General features: G+C 31.4%; 1 long non-coding RNA gene across 1 annotated transcript; it reads right to left on the bottom strand.

Moving 5' to 3' along the window:
- Positions 1 to 9,717: 9,717 nt before the first annotated feature.
- On the bottom strand, positions 9,718 to 10,935 carry LOC108478477 (uncharacterized). The gene is made up of 3 exons (XR_001870306.2): positions 10,413 to 10,935; positions 10,228 to 10,311; positions 9,718 to 9,883 (listed from the first exon to the last, which is right to left on the bottom strand). It is a non-coding gene; the product is annotated as an uncharacterized LOC108478477 (long non-coding RNA).
- Positions 10,936 to 26,225: the final 15,290 nt, after the last annotated feature.

Below are 26,225 nucleotides of genomic sequence, written 5' to 3'. Positions count from 1 at the left end.
TAATTTTGGTGGTTTCTGATTAATGATGGTTCATTGTTACATCATGAGATGGTGTTTCTGTTGTTTTGCGGCTTTGCTGTTTTTTGGCGTCTTATATTTCTATCCAGTCTCAAGGAAAAAACGATAATGATGAAATACTTTATTTCTTAAATAGCCGCTACCCTTGTCCTTAAATATATATACAACACATAAATGTTCTGTTTCAAAAAAGGAAAAAAATAAATAAATTGTAAAGTCATTAAGTTATTAATAATTTTTTTTCGGTCACTCAATTTTAAAAAGTTATAAAATGATCATTGAATTATTCAGAAGTATTCATTTAAATCATTGAATTATTCAAAAAAATTTATTTTAAGTTACTAGGCTGTTAAATTCTTTTTAAAAGTCGAACTAGCAAGCTTCAAGTGACCATTCTACAATTGTGATAGATCAATACTCATAGACAAGTAGACAATTAGTGATGGAGATTGGATAAGAAAGTTATTTAAATTTTTGTTCACAGATTTGTGATATTTGAAACTAATTCATTAAAAAAAATTGAATTGTATAAGAGAAGGGGAAAGAAGACTTTTAATTGGTGAAGGCAATGACTTAAATAAAAACTTTAAAACTGTTCAGTGATCATTTCATAATTTTTTAAAATTAAATGACAAAAATATAAAATTATTAATAATTTAGTATAGTTTATCTAAACATAAAGTGGAACCTCATATATTATTTGCACAGTGGTTGGTTAGTTGTTGCCGGCTTTATCCCTTTCACATCTTTGGCCCTTCAATTGCTTCAACCAATGTTCCATAATCTTAAATTCACAAGGATTGCCACCTACGTGTAATAAGTCATTTTGTTTTCTTCTATGATTGAAGGTACCCACGTGTAAAGGTACAAATAATAATAAATCTTTATTTAAATTAAGATTTTCAAACATATAAAAATAATTAAATGTGATATCTATTTATCGTAAATAATATGAAAACCCAGATAACTTAATTACAACAGGAAATTAAGTAAGAGAATAAGACACGTGACATTAATTGAACGTCAACAAAACTTGATGCACTTTTGTTGGCCTCATAAACGTGTTTTTTTTTCTTCTCCTATATAATAATGTAATTAGAAAAGACTACTTAGAGTGTTATTACAATATCGTTTATTAGTATAGTAGCTTTTCAATCAATTCTAGATTAACAATGACTTCATTAATTATTGATAAAGAAAATAAAAAATATAATTAAAGTTTATCTAGGGTGGGTCAAGTGAATTCAACTAACACACGCAATATATGCGTTCAGCGAATTGAATATCAATTTATTTGAGAATTGATTAAAAGATATTTTTATCAATTAAATTATTTTATTATGGAATTGTTTTTTTATTTTATATAAAATTAATAAAACTTACGTATTCTGACATTTGAACTTAAGACATTATAGTTTTTAAACTTTCAACTTTACTATTTCAATTAAAGTTTCATTTTATTTTACATAAATTTTCTATATAATTAGACTTTTTCTGAAATAATACAAAAATAGATTATTTATTGGTATAATATAGGTTTTTTTACCAAAATAATATGAGAGATGCATGGAACCCCCAAATCGGCATGGTAACTAATAACTTTGGTTGAAATTGATGTATCTAGTGAGTCGAATATGAATAAAGCACCTCAAAACCCCAAATCGACAACCAACACACTAATTTGGGTTTCCAATAGTTTATCATGTCGGTGCAGGTGTTGCAACAGGGATTTTATGTTACCTAGGAAGCCTAAATCAAAATGGCGGCTACCAATTTAGGCTTCCTAGGCAACAAAAACCTCTTCTCCTTGACATGACTATACATAGAGGTGTTTAAAAACCCCAGTTTTTTTAAAAGAAATTGCTTCGAAGTGAAAAAAAAAATGATAGTTGTGGGTAGTAAAAAAATAAGCTGAAAGTAAAGAGAATAAAAAAAAAAAGGTTAATAGAGTTGAAAAAAAATCTATTTGTTAAGAGAGTTATTAAATTTGTTAGAAGATAATTTAGCTTAGAGAAAAAGGTTAATATTCCAAATGTAAAAACCAGCCATTAATTATTTGGTAAAAATTAGTTTATTATTATGCATAAATTTAAATTATAAATGTTTTAAATTTTTTAGTAAAAAATTACATAGAAAATATAGGAAATTGTAAATGATATATCCATAGTAAATGTTTACTTTTTTTTTCAACAAAATGGAATTATTAAAGTAAAAATATAGAAAATTATAAATGTTAATTTGGATTTTTTTCTCCAATAGTATAGAAAAAATAAATATATCTAACTAATATAAAAATTGCAAATGTTATACATATTTAGTGGGCTATCATTGTATTAATTGGTGGAAGTAATTTTTTTTCTCAGGATCGATGTTAGGAGAGGCAAGCTCCGAGAAAAAAAAAAGGTAAGGAAACTTTATAGTGTAATTATATTACAGTTTTTATGGTTTACAAATAGAATAAAATTATATTATGTGAATTTTTTGTGACATGAGATAATAGGGTTTAGAATTTATGAAATATGATTAGTTTGAAATGGTTAGATGGTTTAGGGTTAGGATATATATTGTAATAAAGATAATGCTTTATTGTGTAGAGGAAAATGACTAGGGTTATTTGAACTGTGAAAAAGGTAAGAATTGAACAACAATGAGAAGTTGTTGACACTTTGGTAGAAAAATTAAGAATTATAGGATGAACTTGAACAACGACTACGTTGTTTCCCACATAATTGTTGTGAACCTTAATATGTAGGAGTTAATTTAGTCATGTTATATTGGTCTTAGGTGGGAAATTCAGAAATATCATTTTCTTAGAGAAATATTTATATACGTAGAACATAAAGTTAGGTTGGATAGATTGTGGTTGATGTTATCTTCCAACAAGAAAAATAGAAAAAAAAATGATAAGAGATCTTAACCAAAGAATTTGTGAAGGGCGTCGTAAAATATGGTGCAAAGAGAACTTCCTAGCTGATTACGGGTAATCATATCTACGTGAAAAATTCAAATTCACCTTATTTTCTATGGATGAGGAATTTTGATATAAATGGGTTTTCGAAGGATTGTATGTATCGACTCCATTCCAATGATTGTAAGGAGATTAAACCAAAGAATGATGGAGGCGCATAGGATTATGGGTTTATGTAATTAAGGTTTAGGGAATTAGGATTTATCTTTGAAATGTATTATCTTGTATCGAAAAATTTGGCTCTGTTATTGTATGAAGTTTATGTTTTTCTAATATGATAAGGAGATTATGTCAAAGCTTTAATATTGTGTTTCATTTTTAAATTATATTGTATTATAAAAATCATCGTTTGTTAATTCAATCAAATTTGAAATATAAAAGGTATGATAAAAAAAATCAATTCCTAGTTTAATGACACGATGACCAAGGATGTAAAAATCAAGGAGTTTGGTGTAAGAGTTAATGGTGCCAGTGGTTATGGGCAAAGGCGGTGCCCATATAACACCCTTAACCTTTATCCGTCGCTAAAATAGAGTTACGGAGCGTTACTGAGATTTACATAATTAAATATAGACAATTTCATATCATTACACATTCACATCATAAACTAATAATAATAAATCATATCGTCCCTTATAACAGCCCTCAAGGCCCAAAATATGCATTAGAATCAAGTCGGGACTAAATCGAAAACTCAGAAAAATTTTCGCAAAACTTCAAATTTTTACTAGGTGCAAGGGCCAAACGCCCGTGTGGCTAGGCCACGTGGTTTACATGGCCAAGAGACACATTCATGCCTCAAGCCGTGTAGGCATTCGAAATAGGGCATACTGTCGTGTCCCAGCCTATGTCCATGCCCGTGTAACTCACTAACTTGGGTTACATGGCCAAGGCACACACTCTTGTGTTAGGCAGTGTGGATAATTTTGAGCATTTTTTTTCTCAATTTTTAAGATGCAGGGGACACACTGCCAGATCACACGCCCATGTGCTAGGCCGTGTGCACACCCGTGTGGACAAAAACAGGCCACTTTTCTCACCCAATTTGTCTTCCACCTACACCAACACTTTAACACATTCACAAGGCAATACCAATCATTCAAACCAAGCCAAAATCAAGTTTAATACATATTATCCATATGTCCAAGTATTCAATTTTGCCTAATTGACCAAATTCACATTCATGCATATCTTAACAATTATACTAACTCAAACCAATTAATAATGAGCCTATATGATTTCCATCATTTAACCAATTCAAAGACTCATCAAACACAAATAAACCATATATAAACATATCAAAATATGTCTTTCACAAGCTATTCGAATGGCTAGTTACAACCAAACATTTACATTGCCATCATTGGTCATATTTAGCCTATACATGCCATTATAACCAACATTAGTTTGCTAAATATACTGAAAAGTCCGAGGGATAGTGTGATGCGACTCTGACCGACTTCCAACCTTTACGAGCTTTCGAGTGTTATAAAACAGAGGAAATAAAAAAAGTAAGCATTTAATGCTTAGTAAGTTCGTATAATGGAAAATTAACTTACCATTCATTTTTATTAAAATAAACATTCAAAATGCGTCCAAGCAATTTGGCTAATAACCTAAACACACAACTTCATCAAACAAGTTAGTCATTTATTTCACCTGAATATCAATAATCATGTATGAGCTCATCAATATCAAGTTTCCATGTATTTCGTGTATATACAGATAATGTTTCACTTTTAATTCATTTATTATCTCATATCAGGATTTTGCCCGTTGAATCATTTAAAATATCGATAGATACCCGGGTAGTACACACAAACTGTAAAAATATATAATCCGTCAATTTATATTCAGGAATGCTTATACGAGCACATAAACGAGAAGCTCTTTCGAGCCATATAATTGGAAGCTCATGTGAGCTATGTAACGGGAAACTCATAAGAGCTAATATTGTGAAGGTTCAAATGAGCCAATATTGGGAAGCTCCGGAGAACCTTTAACGGGAAGCTCACAAAGAGCATTTAATAGGGAAGTTCACAAAAAGCCTTTAATCGGGAAGCTCGTGAAGAGCCATTTATCGAGATACTCATAAGAGCTACAGGGTGTCCACAACATATGTAAGATCACAACCAAATCGAGATGCTCCAAAGAGCTATTAACGGGAAGCTCGCAAGAACCATATATCGGGAAGCTCATGAGAGCTAATAATAGGACGCTCTTTTGAGCTATGGTGTGTCCGCAACACATGCAAGATCACAACCAATCGGGAACCCCGTATCCATCGTATTTCATTTATTCAAACGGGACTTAATGCTTGTCAGTTATATTTGGATGTGTGTTTAATTTTCATACATGTCAATTACACAATTTAGTTCACATACACAACATTCAATTCAAAATATAAATATAATTTAGCTACACGAACTTACCTCGACAATGTTCGTACACACAAAAGTTACTAATCCACTACTTTCTGTTTTCCTCGGTTTAACTCTGTATTTGGTCTATCTGGATCTAATTAAGCCAAATAAGTCTTGCTAGAACTCAACACCATAGCTAGGGTTTCCATGTCTTTTAATTTGGAGAAAGATGATATAAAATGATGATATTTCTATTTAATTAAAATATCATCTTTTATTATTTCATCTTTTCAATTTAGTCCTTTTCTTTATTTAATTTTCTACTGATGACTAAGCATACTTATCTACAAAATCCTCTAAATGGTTTATTTTCTATATAAGGAACTTAAATTTTGAATTCTATAGCTATTTGATACCCATAGCTACTAGAACTCAACTTTTGCATTTTATGCAATTTGGTCCTTTCCATCTAATTAGACATGCAATCGGTAAAATTTTCTTAATGAAATTTTTATACGACATTTCTATCATAATGCAGACCATGCAATAATAATATTAAAATAATTTTCCTTTCGGACTCGGATTTGTGGTCCCAAAACCACTGTTCGATTTTCAAAACCGGCTATTCTGACCAACACTCAACAAATTTGACGAGGACTAAAGAACATGGCCATACATATAATAAATAATTTATTATTTATAAAATAAAACTAAAAAAAAGAGAAAAAAGGCTAATCGTGTTTGTGGGCTTTTCAAAAAAAATATTTACAAAATTATTATTTTAATAAATAAATTTCATGTTAGAAAAAAGAAAAAAAATGGGTGTTCATTTATTTATAATTTTATTTGTAATTTTTATCAAAATGAACTTTAAATTTTTGTATTTTTTAAAGGTTTTTCATTTTCATTTTAAAATTTTAAGATTAATCAAGACTAAATTGACATATTGTGTTAAGTTGAGGGTTAAATTTGTTGAATTTTTTTAATTAGGACCAAATTGATAGAAGGCTAACTTTGTTATTATGCCAATGAAGAAATGGCCATGTCAACATTCTGTTACTGATTTAATGAATGAGTGACTGAAATATTAAATTACGATAACGTTAGTGATTAAAATAGTAATTTTAAACTTAAGTGACTAAAATATAAACACGCTAATAATTAGTTGACTATTTATATAGTTTACCTGGTTATATATATATATATATATACATACACATGTGTGTGTATTAACAATTCTAGTAATAGTTATATACTATGGGAGGATCCACTTACACTATACTCTTTCGTATCTCTTTGTACGATTAATATTTTAATTATTCAACTGTCACATATAAATCATGCATGTCAAATTTGATGTAAATTAAAAATTTTATAACTATTTCTTTTATGTAAAAAATTAAATTGTTTAACAAATATATATATATATATATATATATAGTATTATCATATTATGTAATAGTGTATCATCTATTACAGTTAGCGGACTAAAACCGATTTAATCGACCCAATCAAGTCAATTCAGTCAAATCGATTGGTAAATTAGGTTTTAATTTTGGACCAATTAATAGTTATATATATGTATGTATTAATGGTTTTAAAATATATTATTACTCTATATAATACTATATCACATACTATAATAGTTATATATAATATATTAATTATCATTATATATTATTGCTTATTATAATGGTTGAAAACACTCTAATACTCTTTTGTATATTTGAAAGTTAGCTCTCCTAGTATATTATATAATATTATATCATATCATATATAATATATTAATAGTTTATATATATGCATTGATAGTTAAACATTATAACATTATATAATACTATATGACATACTAAAATAGTAGCATAATATAGTAGTTATTAATTATCATTATTTATTATTATACTAATTAAAATATGTTTTAAATTCATTTACTCTAAATTTATATGCTTTTGTTTATTTGAAAGTTGGCCCTACTATGATACAGCACCCAGTATACTACGTGTGTGATGATGGATGCTAGGGAACTTACTCTTTTCAACCCTTGCTTAAACCAAAATGGCAAGGGTTCCCACCCACAAAATGGCGAGGGCTGAAAACAAAAAATTTTGGTTCCTTAATAGCTTTCAATTATGTTTGACAAGTTCTTTTAGTTGGCAAGGGTGCCAATTAATAATTGGCGATTATGCATTAATTATTGATGCAAAGTTTGGTTGGTAATCGTATTGATCGATTCATTTTGTTTAGAGTAAGCGGAGAGTCAAAAATATATGTTGGTAGAGTTTAGCAAAGAAGTTGGGACCTGGAACTTATTTAGTTGATGAGTTTTTTTAGGAAAATGGAAATAAGAAAGATGGAGAGTAAAGATGAAGCCAGAACAATCTTTTAAGAGGGCCGAATAAAATTTTAATTTTTTGTAGTCTATATCTTTATAAATTTTAAAAGATTTAATTGAAATTTTATAATTTTAAGAAGACAAAAATATAATTTTATCTTTACTAATTTTAAATATTTAAAAAAAATTAAATACATAAATAATAATTTTACATTTTAAGAGTCGGTATCTATAACAGCTCCTTAAATTCACCACTAATGGAGAGAGGAGAGGAGAGGAATGATCCCTAAAAATGAAATCTTTAATGATGTACTCGTATAATGACACTTATTATGGTATAAGGTAATTATAGGATAGTATTGATGTGATAGAAAGGAAGATTGATGTTATATATAGCAATACTAATAGAATACCGACAAGCATGAAGCAACCGCTGTGAATTAGTTTCAGTTTCAATTATTGTCATGTATAATATATAGTTTGGTGTTGGGGTTTGAAATGTTTGCACCAAGACATGATTGCAGTTGAAGAAAAACTGAAGTGCTTCGTAGATGCATAGTCAGTGGTTAAAATCATATTCGATTAATAGGAAATATAATAATAGAATATTTTATTTGAAATCGTGGCTCGATCGTCTAAAAGAAAACAAAAGACTGCTGTGGTATCAGTAGATACGTGGCCGACAATCCCTTATATCTCTAACCAACCCCAGTCGCCTTGTCTGTTCAAATATTAATATATCAAGCACCGGCCTTCCACATATGATTGTCACTGTGATATAAATAAAGATTGCGCACATGATTTTGGGGCCCATTGGACAGTGGGCTTTAAAAGCTTCCATCCTCGCCTTGGGTCAACCAAATCTGCAGTTGCTATCTACGCCTACAATTATAGATAAAAGAAAAGAATTATTTAATAATTATATTTATTAAAATTTGATAAAAATAAAAATGAGGTTTTGATTGAATAATAAAGTTTAAAGGATCAGAATTATAAACATGGATTCAAATCCAATTATATAGGAATATTTTTATATTTTTGTATATAAAAGATTTAGAGTGACAAAATACCATCAAAATAATATAAGTTACTTTGTAAAGTAAGAATATTCTGTTATTATACAATTAATTAGTGGTCGATTGAGTCATGACACTAATTTAATCAAATGTTTATTATATAATATAAATAAATTTAAAAATTATTGACACTCTTTTTTTACAAAGTAAATATTACTATGAAAGTGTTTTATTATATATATAATTTAGAAAAAAAATACATGCAACATAGAATTTAAACCTAAAACACTATGCTATTCAATGTCTCAAATTTATCTTTTCAACTAAAATTTTATTTATTTTAATATAAACATTTTTCAAAAAATTTTCACATGGCCAATTTGCCAATATCCGATTAATATTTAATACATTTCTACAGATTTTCAGTTAAATCACAATGCGGATAAATGAGAATTTTAATAGGGTAAATAAAAATATATAAAGGTCTTAAAAACTAATTTTATTTAAGACTAAATGAAAAGCTTAAGAATTTAAAAAGTGATCAAAATATGCAATTAATGTTTCTATTCCAAAGAGATTAAATGCATTCTAAGAGGGTAACAACTTTTAACAAAATCATTGGACAAGCAATAATTAAGTTGCTTTCATAATAATATGTCGTTAAAGTGTAACACCCTAAATCTGACCTAGACATTACGTTCAGATTGTGGAGGTTACATCATTACTGAAAACGCTAATGCTTAAGTTTTGGTGAAAACCTCTTCCAACTTTAAGAAAATCCAATTTCATATATCTTATAGAAAACGTATCGATTTTCAAAAACCCGTGAGTATTTTGAGGTAAAACCCCTATTTAATAGCTTTTACTAAAACAGATCCAACTTACTTAATTCTTTACGAAACAAAACATTCTAGCGAATTTCAACAAAATTTGGCTTCGAAACCCTTTTAGCAACTTGGTCTTATTTATCCCTAGTTTATTTTTTGTCGTCTTGTTTTAAATACTGATTAAAAACCATAATTTTTGCAGAACCAAACACCAAAATAAAATTTGAAATCCCAAACAAAATTAAAACGTTACAAAAGTCTGTAAAAGTCCATAAAAAATATCAGTCCGGAACGTACTAAACCAAAAGCGTGGAAACCGAGGTCCTGTATCGCTGTCCAATGCTAAGTCTGAAGATCACCTGAAATGAAACAAACAAACACGTGAACTGTACACCCAGTGTGTGGTATGTCCCACACAAACAAAACAATATAAATATATATACCAGAACGTATCATAGCATATCAGATTACATTTCAGAACATATCTTATACATATCATATCAAATTTTATGTTAGAACATATCTTATAATATATCATCTCATACCACATCCTACATCTATCCTCTACGCACCATCTCCATTCAACCAACCACACTAATTAAAACTACAAGAGTTCATCCGTCCAATCACATTAGTACATGGCAGTACGCCACTCATAAATATGCAGGGAAAACAATCCCAAATTCCATATACGCATACTTACCATATGAATAACAGCAGCGAGCAGCCCAAACTGACTAGAAGACTTAATTCGCTGGAGGTTCGTCTAACACCATACGTTCCTCTCCTAGAACGAAAGATTTCACCATTAATAGAAACCCATCACAAAGAAAAATCCCAAATCAAAACCCCAAAATCTTTTATAACAACACAGTAAAGAACACTTACCCAAAATCGTTCGATAGACTAACGGCATGACAAAATGCAGAACAACAGCGATGATAGAACGCAAAAATAAAATCACAAGAACAAGAGACAAGAAAAGAAAATGAAAACGACACAAGAAGGAGAACGAAGAAGAAAATAACGTGAAAGAAGTTTGGGAAAACAATGGGAGCAGATAGCAGAATTTTAGGAAATTTAAAAAAAATCTAAAATCAAATAAAACCTACCCACTGAATCAGATATCATCCCTAAAGAAACTCCCCTAGAATTTCAATCCCATCCAACTTCCTCCACCTAGGCGATATCACCAATTAGCAAAAATAATTCCAATTTGCTTGCAAAGGGACCTAAATAAGACCAAAGAGTAAATTAATAAACACCTTACCACCCAACTAATAAACTAATTCTTATTAATAAATTAACAAAATTAAAAAAAAAAAAAAAGCCCAAAGACTCAAATTGGGCATAACACAAAATTAAAAATTAAATCAGAAAATCCCAAAATATGAGAATCAAATTCAAGACCTCAAGCAAATTTTAAAGACACAACAAATTTAATTATTTAATGAACTTAACTAAAATCCAAGAAATTTAATTTGAAGGGACAAGGCAACCCAATGTGTGTCAGTCACATGATTTTGGGGCCCATTGGAAAGTGGGCTTTAAAAGCTTCCTTCTCCACATTGGGTCAACCAAATCTACAGTTGCTATCTACGCTTACAATTATTTATACTATTTATTGTTGGATCACCCACAATGAATAAAAAATAAAATTATATAATAATTATATTTATTAAAATTTGATACAAAGAACAAATAAGATTTTGATTGAATAATAAATTATAAATGTAAAAATTATAAACATGGATTCAAATCCAATTATATAGGAATATTTTTCTTATTTTTATATATAAAAAATTTAAAGTGACAAAATACTATTAAAATAATATAAGTTACTTTGTAAAGTAAAAATATTTTTATCATTACACAATTGAATTAGTGGTCGATTGAGTCATGACACCAACTTAATCAAATGTTTATTATATAGTATAAATAAATTTAAAAACTATCAGCATTTGTTTTTTACAAAGTAAAAATATTACCATGAAAGTATTTTATTTTCTATATATATAATATTTTAAAAATACGTGCAAGATAAAATTTAAACCTAAAACACCATACTCTTCAAAAAATTTTGACATGGTCAATTTCCCAATATCCAATTAATATTTAATACATTTCTACACATTGTCAGTTAAATCACAATGCAGATAAATGAAGATTTTAATAAGGTAAATAAAAATATCTAAAGGTCTTAAAAATGATTTTATTTAAGATTAAATGAAAGGCTTAAGAGTTTAAGAAGTAATCAAAATATGCGGTTAATGTTTCTATTTTGTAAATAATTTGAGATTTAATTTTTCTACTTATAAAGTTAATACATTAAAATTAAAATTAAACCTTTTTTAGTTTAAAATTATAGCCTAATCAATTACAATTGATAATATTAAAAAGAAATTGTCAATTTTACATGCTTAAGCAACCTGAGCAGCTTAATCAATATAGCAAGCTAATAAATTTTGAGGACAAAATAAAAATATCAATAATTGAATTATGTTTTTAGATAAAAATAATAGAACTTAGTTTTTAACTTTTAAATATAGAAATAGAGAACCAATAGCATATTTTTACCATAAAAACTTTTTAATTTTTTTTAAATCTTCAAAAGAAGAGCACATTCAATACCGTCCATAATGAAAAAATAAATCAATTAAGGCCGTTGTCTTGATAATTACTGATAATTATTGTGATAATGTGGCTAGCTTAATCATTATAATTTGTTGTTGCCACGATCCAAGGGGTACGCATTCGTCTTCAGCACCCACCTGTAAAATTGCTTTCTAATTATTTTTAAAAATTATAAAATTATGAATTAATATAATAGTAAAATGACTCTTTAAAATGTTATAATTTAATTGACATTTGTAATTATTTTTCTTTAATCTTTGATATTGACGATCATATCGAATTGGATCTAAGATATGTTCTCTCGATGAATCTTGATCCATTGTATCAATTATCGAATCATTGTATGAAATTTACCGATAAAAATTTAAAAAAACCTTAAATAAAAACTTTTAAATAATTTAATAAAATAAATAAAAATTAAAATTATAACATTTTTAATTAATTGTGATGGAAACAAAACCGTATAATTTACCAAAATATAAATATTGCAAAGTGCTAATGACATTTTCATGCTTACGTATAGTTGTTATTATTATTTCTAATTTAATTTTAGGAATTAATATTTTCAAAAGAAAATTACAAATTTTTTTATGCACCACTTGCGTAGCCGACTTGCACCACCGTGATCACCCTAGGCTGCCGTCTACCTATTAACACCACTTGGCATCACCGACTTGCCGAGGATCCAAAATAAAAACCAAGTCCTGCTCTCCTCTTGGGGCGTCTTGAGAAAGAGAATAAAGAGGCTTGTCGAAAGCATAGACCATTTATACAACTAAGGCATTACTTTCCATTTTTTTTTCTCTTTTTTGCCATGTCCATTCAAAAGGCAAGTGGCAACTGAAGCAAACAAAAATTTGCCATGTCAAAACAAACTGATTTATTGATTAAAGACTCATGGATGTTTAAATTTTAGTTAAAATTAAATTAATTGATCGACTTGATCTAATCCAGTTAATTGGTCAGTTAATCGATTTAGTTTGATCGAAGGTCAGTTAATAATTTTTTAGAAGTTCGGTTATCGATTAATTTAATTTGAAATCAAGCAATTAATCAAATTAATTGAACTTAATAATTAATAATACAAATTATATGTAGTTTTAATTCGGTTAATTCAGTCAAATAAATCTTATCAATTTTTTAAATATGTTTTATACTTGTTCTAACAAACAAAAATAAAAACATATAAATTTTAATTATCGACAAAATAATTCAAAATATTTCAATTTGATTAATTTATTTTAAATAAATTTTAATTCGATTAACGATTAACAAATAAAAAATTTGATTAATTCAATTAATGTAATCCTGATTAGGACCTTAGTGTTAAAAGGTGGCAACAAACAGCATACATACGTTACCCGGATGAAATACAACAACATGCAAAAGTACCATATGTTATCCGGATGAAGTATTTTTTGTGTAACAGGCGACCTGTATCTAATCTGACAACTTTTCTGCCTGGATAAAGTTAGTCAACCTAAGCAGCTTTAGACAGCAGCAGGTTACTATTGAGCTATTTTTGTGCAAGTTACTTTTCAGAAAATTAATTGCTCTTTCAATGTAATAGTTTAATATATGTACATTTTTCTTTAAACAATATTGATGAGTGAGAGAAGTCAGCTTAAGTTTCTCCTTCAACATCTGTTTTGCTCCTGTTTTTCATCTTTCAACACAAATTTTTAGTTCTTTTGTTTTGTTTTTTGTGTGATCAAAAACCCAACAAATGGTATCAAGAGCCTGTTGTCTTTGAGGGCCTTGGTTGTGTTTTGTTTGTGAGTGGCTAGTGTTGGAAAGAAAAGAAGTAGGAGCTGTTTTTTGTTGGCTTGTTTGGTTGCTGCAAAGATGAGTTTTTCACCACCACCACCACTACCTGTTTTTACTGGTGAAAACTACAATATTTGGGTTGTGAAAATGAAGACATATCTGTAGGCACATGACCTGTGGAATGTTGTTCTAAATGACACAGAGCCACATCCCTTGAGAGCTAATCCGACCATAGCTCAAATCAGGCAGCATAGTGAGGACACTGCCAAGAAGTACAAGGCTATCTCGTGCCTTCAGAGTGGAGTTTCAGATGTCATCTTTACAAGGATAATGGCTTGTGACACTCCAAAGCATGCCTAGGACAAACTCAAGGAGGAGTTTCAAGGGTCAGACAAGACCAGGCAGCAACAACTGATTAACTTGAGAAGGGACTTTGAGAATCTGAGAATGAAGGACTCAGAGACCATCAAACAGTATGTTGATAGGATTATGGCCACATTCAACAACATAAGACTACTTGGAGATGAGTTTAGTGACCAAAGGGTGGTTGAGAAAGTCATAAAAACCTTACCAAAGAAGTATGAATCAAAAATTTCTTCTTTGGAAGACTCGAGGGACCTATCAGCCATTCCTTTGATAGAGTTGATAAATGCTCTCTATGCACAAGAGCAAAGAAGAGCAAACAGAATGGAGGAGCACTCTGAGGGAGTTTTTCAGGCCAGAAGTAGAGAAAGCTCAAGCTTAAGCTCAAGTTACAAAGGCAAGAAGCCTTGGCTAGAAAAGAAAGAGAAAGGCAAGAAAGATGCTGCCAAAAAGAAGTTTCCACCTTGTGTTCATTGCAAAAGGACTACTCACCTTGAAAAATACTGCTGGTACAGGCCTGACATTCAGTGTAGAGGCTGCAAGCAACTTGGCCACATTGAGAAAGTTTGCAAGAACAAAGTAAGAGCACAACCACAACACTAGAACCAAGCTCAGGCTGTTGAGGATGTTGAAGCACAAGAAGAACATGTCTTCACCGCCTCTTATTTTGCAAACTTGAGCAAGATCAGTAAAAATTGGCTGATTGACAGTGGATGTACTTATCATATGGCTTCAGACAAAAGTTTGTTCAGGGAGCTAGACACCAGTTTTGTGTCCAAAGTCAAAATCGGTAATGGTGAGCTTTTAGAGGCAAAAGGCAAGGGCAAGGCTATGATTTGTACTCAGTCAGGTAACAAGACTATTACTGATGTTCTTTATGTACCTGACATTGACCAAAATTTGCTTAGTGTTGGTCAGTTGCTGGAGAAGGTTACTCCCTTATTTTTGAAGGAAAAATATGTATGATCAATGACTCTTTTGGTCAGGAGCTAGTGACAGTAGCTATGTATGATAGAATCTTCATTTTAGATGTGAGTTAGCTACAAGCTAAGGCACATACTGCTCTAGCTGATGAATCATGTTTGTGGCACAAGAGAATAGGGCATGTGAACTACAAGTCACTAAGCTTGCTACACAAAATGAGCTTAGTTGAAGACATGTCCAGGATTGAGCTCAAGAATGGTGTATGTGAGGTTTGTCAACTTGGCAAGCAGACCAGACTACCTTTTCCTATCAACAAAGCTTGGAGAGCTCAAGAAAGGCTTCAACTGGTTTATACAGACATCTGTGGACCTATGAAGACCACCTCTTTGAATGGAAGTAGGTACTTTGCACTATTCATTGATGATTGCACCAGATTTTGTTGGGTGAGTTTCTTGAAACAAAAGTCAGATGTGGCTGATTTCTTTTGCAAATTCAAGGCATTGGCTGAGAACCAAGCCAGTTGTAAGCTGAAGTGCATTAGGTCAGATAATAGAGCTGAGTATGTGTCTTAGAGGTTTCAAAAGATTTGTGATGAAGGTGGGATTCAACACCAATTGACAACCATTTACACACCACAGCAAAATGGTGTCTGTGAGAGGAAGAATAGGACAGTCCTCGATATGGCCAGGTGCCTTCTGTTTGAGGCCAATATGCCTAAAAAATTTTGGGCTGAGGCTGTAAACACATCTGTCTACTTGCTGAATAGGCTGCCAACTAATGCAATTAAGGGTAAAACACCCTTTGAAGCCTGGTTTGGACAAAAACTAATTGTTTCACACTTGAAAGTGTTTGGTTGCTTGTGCTATATATTGGTGCCAACTAAAAAAAGAACCAAGCTCGAGAAGAGGTCCATGCCAAGAGTGTTTGTTGGCTATAGCAATGTGAATAAGGGATATAGGGTCTTTGATCCATTGGCCAAAAAGATTGTAGTAAGCAGGGATGTGAAGTTTAATGAAGTAAGCTACTGGAAATGGGATAGAACTAATGCAAGTTTGCTTGAGGAGGACCAAAATGATCTTGACTTGCACCATGCTGAGATTGAAGCTGAAGCTGAAGGTGATTATGATGATGTACCTGTTAGAGGCACTAGGACACTAGTAGACATCTATGAAAGGTGTGTTGTAACCATGGTTGAGCCTTCCTGCTATGATGAAGCAACAAGAGAGAGCTGTTAGCAAGAAGCTATGAAAGCTGAATTGAAAATGATCCATAAGAATGATACTTGGGAGTTGGTCGATAGGCCAGCAAATAGAAAGGTTATTGGTGTCAAATGGGTATTCAGGACCAATAACAATGCAAATAGGTCACTGAACAAGCATAAGGCTAGGCTAGTTGTGAAGGGCTACAGTCAGCAGCAAGAGGTTGATTTCTTTGAAACCTTTACACCTGTTACAAGGTTAGATACCATAAGGCTATTATTTGCCTTGGCTGCTCAGAAGCAATGAAGCAATAGAAAGTCCTTCAATTGGATGTCAAATCAGCATTTCTGAATGGATTTCTTAAGGAAGAAATCTTAATAGAACAACCTGATGGATTTAAGGTTGCTGGTGAAGAACACAAAGTCTACAAGCTCAAGAAGGCTTTGTATGGTCTAAAACAGGTTCCAAGGGCCTAGTATGATAGGATTGATGCATACCTATCAAGGCTGGGATTCGAGAAGAGCATTAGTGAGCCTACACTCTATGTGAAGAAGGCTGAGAAAGAAACCTTATTGATAGTCTCACTTTATGTAGATGACTTGTTAGTTACTAGCTGCAAAAGTGAGCTGATTGAGGATTTTAAGAAGTAGATGCAAGATGTGTTCGAGATGACTGATCTTGGTTTGATGACCTACTTCCTTGGTATGGAAGTGAATCAGAATGAGCATGGCATTTTCATAAGCCAGCAAGCATTTGCACTGAAAGTTCTAAGAAAATTCAGCATGTCAAAGTGCAAGCCTACTAGCACTCCTGTTGCACTAGGAGAGAAACTGTCAAGCATCAGTGAGCATGATCGAGTGGATGAAAAGAGGTATAGGAGTTTGGTTGGATGCATCTCTATTTAACAGCAACAAGGCCAAATATTATGTATGCTGTTAGCTTTCTCTTAAGGTTCATACATTACTGCAACACAACTCATTTCAAGGTTGCTAAAAGAGTCTTAAGGTATGCCAAAGAAACCTTAGGCTATGGTGTGATGTTTGAGAAAGTTGAAGAATTGAAGCTGGTTGGTTATTCAGACAGTGATTGGGCTGGCTCAGTTGATGATATGAAGAGCACATCAGGATACTTCTTCACTCTAGGTTTAGGAGTTTTCAGCTGGAGTTCAAAGAAACAACAGACAGTAGCTCAATCCATTGTAGAGGCTGAGTATATTGCAGCTGCTACTGCTGTTAATCAAGCAATTTGGCTTAGAAAGCTGTTGGATGATTTGAATGCTAGTCAAGTAGAAGTAACAGAGATTAAGGTAGACAATCAGTTAGCTGTTGCAATAGCCAAGAACCCTGTGTTCTATGGCAAAACGAAGCATTTCAAGATCAGATATCACTTTGTGAGGGAAGCAGAATTAACTAAGGAAATCAGCCTGGTCCATTGTTGTTTGAGGGATCAGCTTGCTGATATTTTGACCAAGCCATTAGTTGCTACAAGGTTCGAGTGTTTAAGGAAGGAAATTGGAGTTTGCTATTTTGTAGCCAATGAGGAGTGTTAAAAGGTGGCAACAAACAGCATACATACGTTACCCGGATAAAATACAGCAACATGCAAAAGTACCATATGTTATCCGGATGAAGCATTTTTTGTGTAACAGACGACCTGTATCTAATCTGACAACTTTTCTGCCTGGATAAAGTTAGTTAACCTAAGCAGCTTTAGACAGGAGCAGGTTACTATTGAGTTGTTTTTGTGCAAGTTACTTTGCAGAAAATTTATTACTCTTTTAATGTAATAGTTTAATATATGTGCATTTTTCTTTAAACAATATTGATGAATGAGAGAAGTCAACTTAAGTTTCTCCTTCAACATCTGTTTTGCTCTTGTTTTTCATCTTTCAACACAAATTTTTAGTTCTTTTGTTTTGTTTTTTGTGTGATCAAAAACCCAACACTTAGAAGTATAGTTTCCCATCCACGGCTTTCCCCCCTCCTTCATCGCCTACGGTAAAAACTCTTCCCCCGCAACTGGCACCACTAACGCGAACGCCACAATCATTGGATTCCACCGCCATAATTACTGTTCACACCACCGACTGGAATCAACGGTGAGCAGAACCTTTATTCAGTACTCGACGTCACTCAAGATGCTTCGTCTGCTGATATATCAAACGAGCTTATCGACTTCTTGCTCGAAAGTTAATCATTTTCTCTTGTTTTTCTATTTTCAATTGTTTTAACTCAGTTTATGCTTGATTATGTTTACTGGCAATTGTTTTTAAAGTCTGAAAAAAATCTGGTGAAATAACTTTTGAAAAAATTTCATGTTAATCGGTACTGCTTTCGAGTTGGTGATCTAGAAATGATTATTTGTAAGATATAAAGAGAGAGAGAGAGAGAGAGAGAGAGAGAGAGAGAGAGAGAGTTAGTGGGAGGTTGAATTTGTTACAAACGAGGATGACGTAGAGGAGATCCGAGAAAAAGGCTTTGGAACATATGGACAGTTTATCAAAGGCAAATTAGAAAGGTTGTGATGTAGCAATCAAGAGAATAAAAGTCAGCTTCTTTGCAGGGAAGCCTTTGAAAGAGAAGTTTAGCACTTTCCTTTTATCACTTTAGTGGCTTTGGTTGTTAGAGTCGTAGATCTTATACAAAAACTTAATAAATTTGTTACATAAGAATAAATTAATAACAGAATAGATGGGGAAGCGTATTTGAACCCTTTGATATATTGAGATATTAAAATTTGGTGGTTTTGATATTTTAAATTAACACAAGTATTTTAGAAAAAATGATTCTTTCTTTTCTAAATATGAGATATTAGAAAAGTTATATAACTTTAATATATAACTTTTGCATATTAACTTTAATTTCTAATCAGCCCATCATTAATTAGAAATTAGTTATTAGAGTATCTACACATATTTGACTAATACTTTATTTAATAATTAAACTCCAATAAGCTTTAACTAAATTAGATCACTTTTAATTTATGCTAACCTCTTATGATATGAAATCATAACCAGTAATTATTCTTATTATATATGTGATGTTCATATTTTTCAATAATTTCTCACTTAGACTACATATATATACTAATTATTCTATAATTACATGTCATTATATAATATTATGAGCTCAAAACTTTATTACTAAGTGCAAAATGTTTTCCAAACATTCTTGTCCATTAATTATGTCAACTTAGTGTTGGATTTGGTGTTCTAATTGTAGTATATTCGTCTAATTAAACTTGTAATTTTTTCGAACAAATTGATTAATAAGATAATTCATTGATTACATTAATATATTTTGTATAATTGTCCTCATTGTTTTTGCATGCAAAACAAAATGGAAGCAAGTGTTACTCACTAGTTGTCTAATGTTTACGTGGACGAATCGTAATACAGAAAGACAACTTATATTAGTAGACAATTGAAAGACTATTATGTTGTCTATCAAGTACAATTAGGGAGATGTTTTGTCTTGGGTATCATAGCGGATGACTCTCAGAAGATAGAGACATAGTCGTGACTGATTGGACTGGCAATACATTGAAATGGACCCAAGAAGAATAGATCCTGAATTTGTTTACTTGTGACGTTCATAGTGTGACATACCTAAATTCTGAGTAGATTATAGACTATGAATGCGTGACTCACACACTTTGATGGAAGTAAAAGCCTAGTTTTGAATAGATAAGAAACTAAAAGCTAATGTGTTGGGTGTACAACTTTTGCAGTATGTAGTGTCATTTACAATAGTTGAATTCATAGTCCAAGGCATGAGTAAATGTTATCCTCTTATTGGCATTACATGATTGATGAAAAGTAAATGTGGCCATGGGTCGTTCTCACAACTGTTGAATGTGAAAATATTAAATATATTTTCTCATAAAATTTTTTATGGTAAAGATGTCATGGTTTTAATGGAATTAGAATTGGGTTGAGAAAATTATTTAATTGGAAATACATTGAAGTTTCTTTTTTTTGAAATAGAAAAATAAATATTGGGCTGAATTAAATTATAAAGTATTGGGTTAAAAGCCTAAAAAGTATTTGTAATTTGACTCGGTATGAAAGATGCCCAAAAGCCCCTTATGTAACAAGGGGAGATGACAAACCTTAGTACCATTAACTAGGTTTGCCACCCCCTACATTCTAGTTGAATTAGGATTTTGTTTTTCTAGTTGAAATAAACTTCTACAATTTAACAAGGGTTCTATCTTTTCTCCTTATAAATAGATGGCACTGATAGAGCTATTAATTTCAGATATTGTTATTTTGTCCAAAAATAAAGAGATTTTTATTGTCTAAGAATTAAATATGTTGTTCAAAATAAAGATTCTGCCAGTTTTTATTTGAGAAGAAAATTTTTGTTTTCACCACAAAAGAAAAGAAAACTATTTCTAGTTTCTATATTTGATTCGTTTTGTCTGAGCCTACATTCAAAGCAATTCGTGGTACGAGAATAGCGGAGAATATCGTTTGGTTGAAACCTAAGAACTACAAGGATCCGTCTATCCGAAAATATAGGTACGATTTTAGTTTAGGGTTTATTGCTATCGGGTTGATTTTCAAAAATTTTATTTTTCACTGTGTAAGAAAATTGTTTTTGAATAAGATTTTTTCCAACAATTGGTATTAAAGCTCAAGAATTGTATGCTATAATGAGTATAAGATTTTTGAGCTTGTAGAAAAAAAAATTAGAAACAGAAAAAATGCCAAATCGAGAAAATCTAGAAGAAAAAGAGAAATAAAAACAAAGTGACTTGGAAAAAAAAGTACGCTCACATTTGTAAAAAATACAAGCTCAGATGATTGTACTCATGAAACTATACCATGCCTTAGTAAATGGAGAAATAAAGAAGGTGAAAGAAGTGAATATAATATGGTGAGCTATATGTACATTTGGGAAAGTATAGGGGACAATATAAAGTGCCAAACTACTCCGATGCTTAGTCGTTTTGTTGAGCCTACTTTCGAATTTTGAACCAACCTAAGCCGCAAAACGTTACAAGCTAAAAAGTCCTATGTGACCTAGGTAATTCTTTATTTGGATGAAAATTGTACCAAGGATTGATATTTCTACTACTTGTATTCTTTTGAACATAATTGTATAATTGTATATTTGTTTTGATGGATACCTATACTTAATATTCTTTTATTTGTACAGATTCACAATTTTTAATATGCATGAGCATGTCGATGCATTATTTTCAGAGAAGTTCCTATCCAACTCCGCTACACACCATATTAAGAGTTCCCTAGAACTCATCCATCCAAAAATACACCAAATTTTGGACAAAGCCACTGGTAATTGTAGTTAAGTTGCCAGAAATATATGTGGACGGACTACCAGATATGCATATATATTGCCAGAAATATGTGGACAAGCCACCAGTAATTGCAGTCAAGCTGCCAAATATATGTGGTTAAACCACCAAAATTGCAGTTATATTGCAAGAACTTCCTCCTTTCATAAATGTCCCAAGCCCAATGCAATGTAGTATGACATGCAATGACAGTAACAAAATTAGTACAGTAGGCAAGATTTTAACATGTGATTAGATTTATCAGAAAACAGTGGGCATGTTTTAAACATGCATTCGATATGTACGATAAGAATCAGTGGCATGCGTACATGTAATCAATTATGTCAATGGCATGTTATACATGCAATCAATATAGGATATAGTCAGTGTCATGCTAATGAATATGAAACATGTAATGTAATTTCATGCATTCAATCAATTGATAACGATAACACTTACACATCCAATTACTTAATTTTAGGGTTATATATCATTCGACCAATGCTTACTAGATCATTTAGATCATTCAGTTACCACAACTTACCACAAACCAAAATAACATATTAACATACTTTCAATTATTCATCAACACAATAGTTAGGATCCACACTTGATTTACGCAAATCCAAAGCACTATTTTAATTCCGCAACTTCTAAGACTTAGATTTGATCTGATCTATATCAGATCTGTACGTAAGATGAACAATAATATAGCCCCTAAATTCATAAAGGGTTCAACTAGAATAGGAAATGACTAGACTTTTCAAATCAAGATTCAGATATTGCTACTCACATTTCCACTCTTTCAAAATGGAGATCCAAAAACCTTTTGGCGTTAATGAAGATCTAAGTGACCCGGATTGAAACCTTCAACAAAATAATGTAAACAAGATTAACACAAAAAGTTCGGCCCTAACAAAGAAAAAGAAAGAAACAAGATTAGTGTAACACCCCACACTCATACTCTACGTCGGGATGGAATACGAGGCATTACTAAAGTTAAACACAAGCATTCATACGTTCCCGGGTCATCAAGACTTGATCAAATTTAAAACTTTTCAATCTTTGTCTAAAACTCCTTAACGTGGGCCTACGAGGCCCAAAACACAAATAGGAAATCGTTCGGGACCAACCCGGGTCCTTTAACTAACTTTACAAAAATGACCTTTAAAACAGGGCACACGCCCGTATGGAAGGGCAACACGGCTGTGTGAAACTTGAACATGGTCATGTTGATGGCCTGTGTGGCTCACACGACCTAAGCATCTAGGGACACGCCCATGCCCCTTTACCCTTGTGGATTTATTTTTCAATTTGAACTTACAAGGGTTTTCACACGACTTGACACATGTCCGTGTCCCTCACACGGCCATGACATGCCTGTGTCTTAGCCCATGTGCAAAAACCTTGACATTTTGTTTTTGACATCAGCAACCCTTAAGGGTTACACGGCCAAGTCACACACTTGTATGCTAGGCCGTGCCTTTCACACGGCTAAAACACACGGCCGTGTCTCTGCCCGTGTGTTTACTACCATGCATACTGACTTAAAAATTTAACGTGCAGGGGACACATGACCGGATCACACGCCCATGGGGCTGACCGTGTGTCATACACGGCCCAAACACATGCCCGTGTGTCTACCCGTGTGGCCAAAATAAGGCTATTTACCAAGCCTCTTTGCCACCCTTACTAGCACAAACCTACATAACATCAAACACAACCATAATAGGACACTCAAAGGTAACTCCAATAAGCACTAGATCATCCACAACATTTACTCATTTACGAAAATAACATCAATTGAATATATATATCAATAATGAATATTGACCATTATCCATGGCCTTATACAAAATGAATAGATTCATCCCAAGCCAACACATTTGGCAAATGTATCACCCCTAACCCTTATCCGTCGTCGGAATAGGGTTACGAGGTATTACCAGAAAAGACACAAATTTCGAATAATCATATTCATACACTTGTACAAACTTTTAAACCAATCAATTATTAATAAAAATAATAACCGATTTAATTATTATTACCATATTGTCGAATATAACTTTAATGCAACTTATAGAATGTGCAAAACATACAAACTACAATACACTTCAATCGCATAATCAAACATAAATAGAACTCACAAAACCAAGTCCATATAATTATATCAATTTGACCATAGCATATTCGACATTTGTACATTACTACAAATTCAATCAATTTATAATCACAATTTAAGGAATGACCTATACACTACTGGACATTCATCTACTATCAAGTAGAACATTTGTACATCACATAAAAAGAATTCATATAATTTTCATGATTTACTAATGCACAAGCTACTATTCATTTGGTCATTTTTCAAGGCATTTAACCAAGTACAAATATATTTAACAAATATGCTTTAACAATTGTTCACTTTCAGCTTTATTCAATCACTTTAGAAGTCATCTAACTCAATATATATATGTATATATAATTATATATATAACATAACTTGTCTAACATTTTAACATACCATAATCGAATATAAACATGCTAATATTACCTATTTAATAATACAACAAAGAACATAATTTTATTAATTCAAAGACCATATATTTGACTAAGTATTTAAGTATATATGTTATTAAAATTTATGTCATATCAAACTTATTACATCATATTCATATATATATATATATATATATATATGCCAAATCATGTTAAATACTTATATTATACATTTATCAAAATACAACCCAAAACCGACTTACTTCTTAACAATTCGATAATAATATAAACCATTCATAAAGACAAATCATACCATATAACATACACATCAAAATGAGCTCCAACCATGTTTGGTTATAACCAAATATTCTTTAACACCAAATCACATAATAATACCTTAATTAAGCATATCAACCGAATTCACATACATATTTATCTATCCATATATCATAATCAAATTAACCAAATGCTCACATCCAAAATCACCAACCTACTTCAATGCACAAAACACATATCTCAATTATCATTCAACCGTGACGCATAACATAATAACCAAAATGAAACAAACCATAATCAAGCAAAACTGAATTCAAGCATAGAAGTTAAGCTATTTTTGCATGGCTTAAATTATACAAAAGCCAAATTCCAACATTTAAAACTATAATCTAGCCTATACATGCCATAAGTTCAAAAATTCAACTTATAAAATATCGAAGGCAGTCGATAGTGTGATAGACTTTGACGATGATCCCCGAGCTCGTAACCTCACTCCAAAATCTATAAAACAATGCAAACAAACACATACAGTAAGATATCATAGCTTATTAAGTCATAAGCAAATAAACAACTCAATGATAAAATTAATTCATTTTAACTAAACCAAATTATAATATCATTATCACATTATCTCGAACTTACCATTTCATAAATAATATATACTTTCATACAGAAATGTTACCTTGGCCGAATGCTCATATAATTATATTAACGAAATATCATTCAACTTTCCAAGCCAAAATGTCATTATATAACCAAGTATACTTACACTCATATACACAAACTCATGAACCAAAATATAACATCTTATACATACACTTATTATTATATACACTTATTATTATATGGCCGAATGTACATAATTTTATATTCACATATTCAAGAATCATTTCAAAAATATTCATATTATTTGTTCAAAAGGCCGAATACACTTTCCATGTACACATACATTCTTCATTTACCTCATACATAATTTGCAACAAATATCAAGTAACTTACTTACCTTATTTCAAGTAGGTAATAAGCTAACTCATACCTGGTCATTTTAGCTCGTTTTGTACATTCAATCACAACTTTTCATTGCTCGATGAACCATTCGGAATTGGATAGGACACTCAGATAATCACATATATCGTACAATGCCAACGTCCCAGACGTGGTCTTACATGTAATCACATATCGATACCACTGTCCCAAACAAGATCTTACTCGCACACATTTATTGGAATCACATATCGATGCCAACGTATAAAACGTGGTCTTAGTTGCACACATATATCGATGCCATGGTCTTCCTCGCACATCACATATCAAAATCCTATGTCATGACATATGTATCCTAGCTATTCTTAAGGTTTATATGGGGCTTTCGGATGTCGTAACTCAGTCGAATCGAATTTATAAACATAGCTGTCAAGCTTGTACACATTCGGCTAATACATACATATATTCACATATTCATTTCAGCAAATATAATTCACATTTAATTAAAATTAACAACGTCTATTTGCTTATAAACTTACCTCAGACGATGAAAAACCGGAACGGAACGGCTAGTCGACAACTTTAGTTTTTCCCCGATCCAAATCTAATTTTCTTTTTTCTTGATCTAAATTAATATAAATTAAACTTATTTAATCAAATATTCAATCAAATTCATCCAAAACACATAAATAAGCAAATTACCATTTTACCCCTGACATTTTACACTTTTTACAATTTAGTCCAAATTGCACAA

Source organism: Gossypium arboreum, chromosome 12 (genome assembly GCF_025698485.1).
Source record: "Gossypium arboreum isolate Shixiya-1 chromosome 12, ASM2569848v2, whole genome shotgun sequence".
Classification (NCBI taxonomy): Eukaryota; Viridiplantae; Streptophyta; class Magnoliopsida; order Malvales; family Malvaceae; genus Gossypium; species Gossypium arboreum.
Note: the sequence above shows the minus strand (reverse complement) of the source record. Positions and strands in the feature narration are given on the sequence as shown.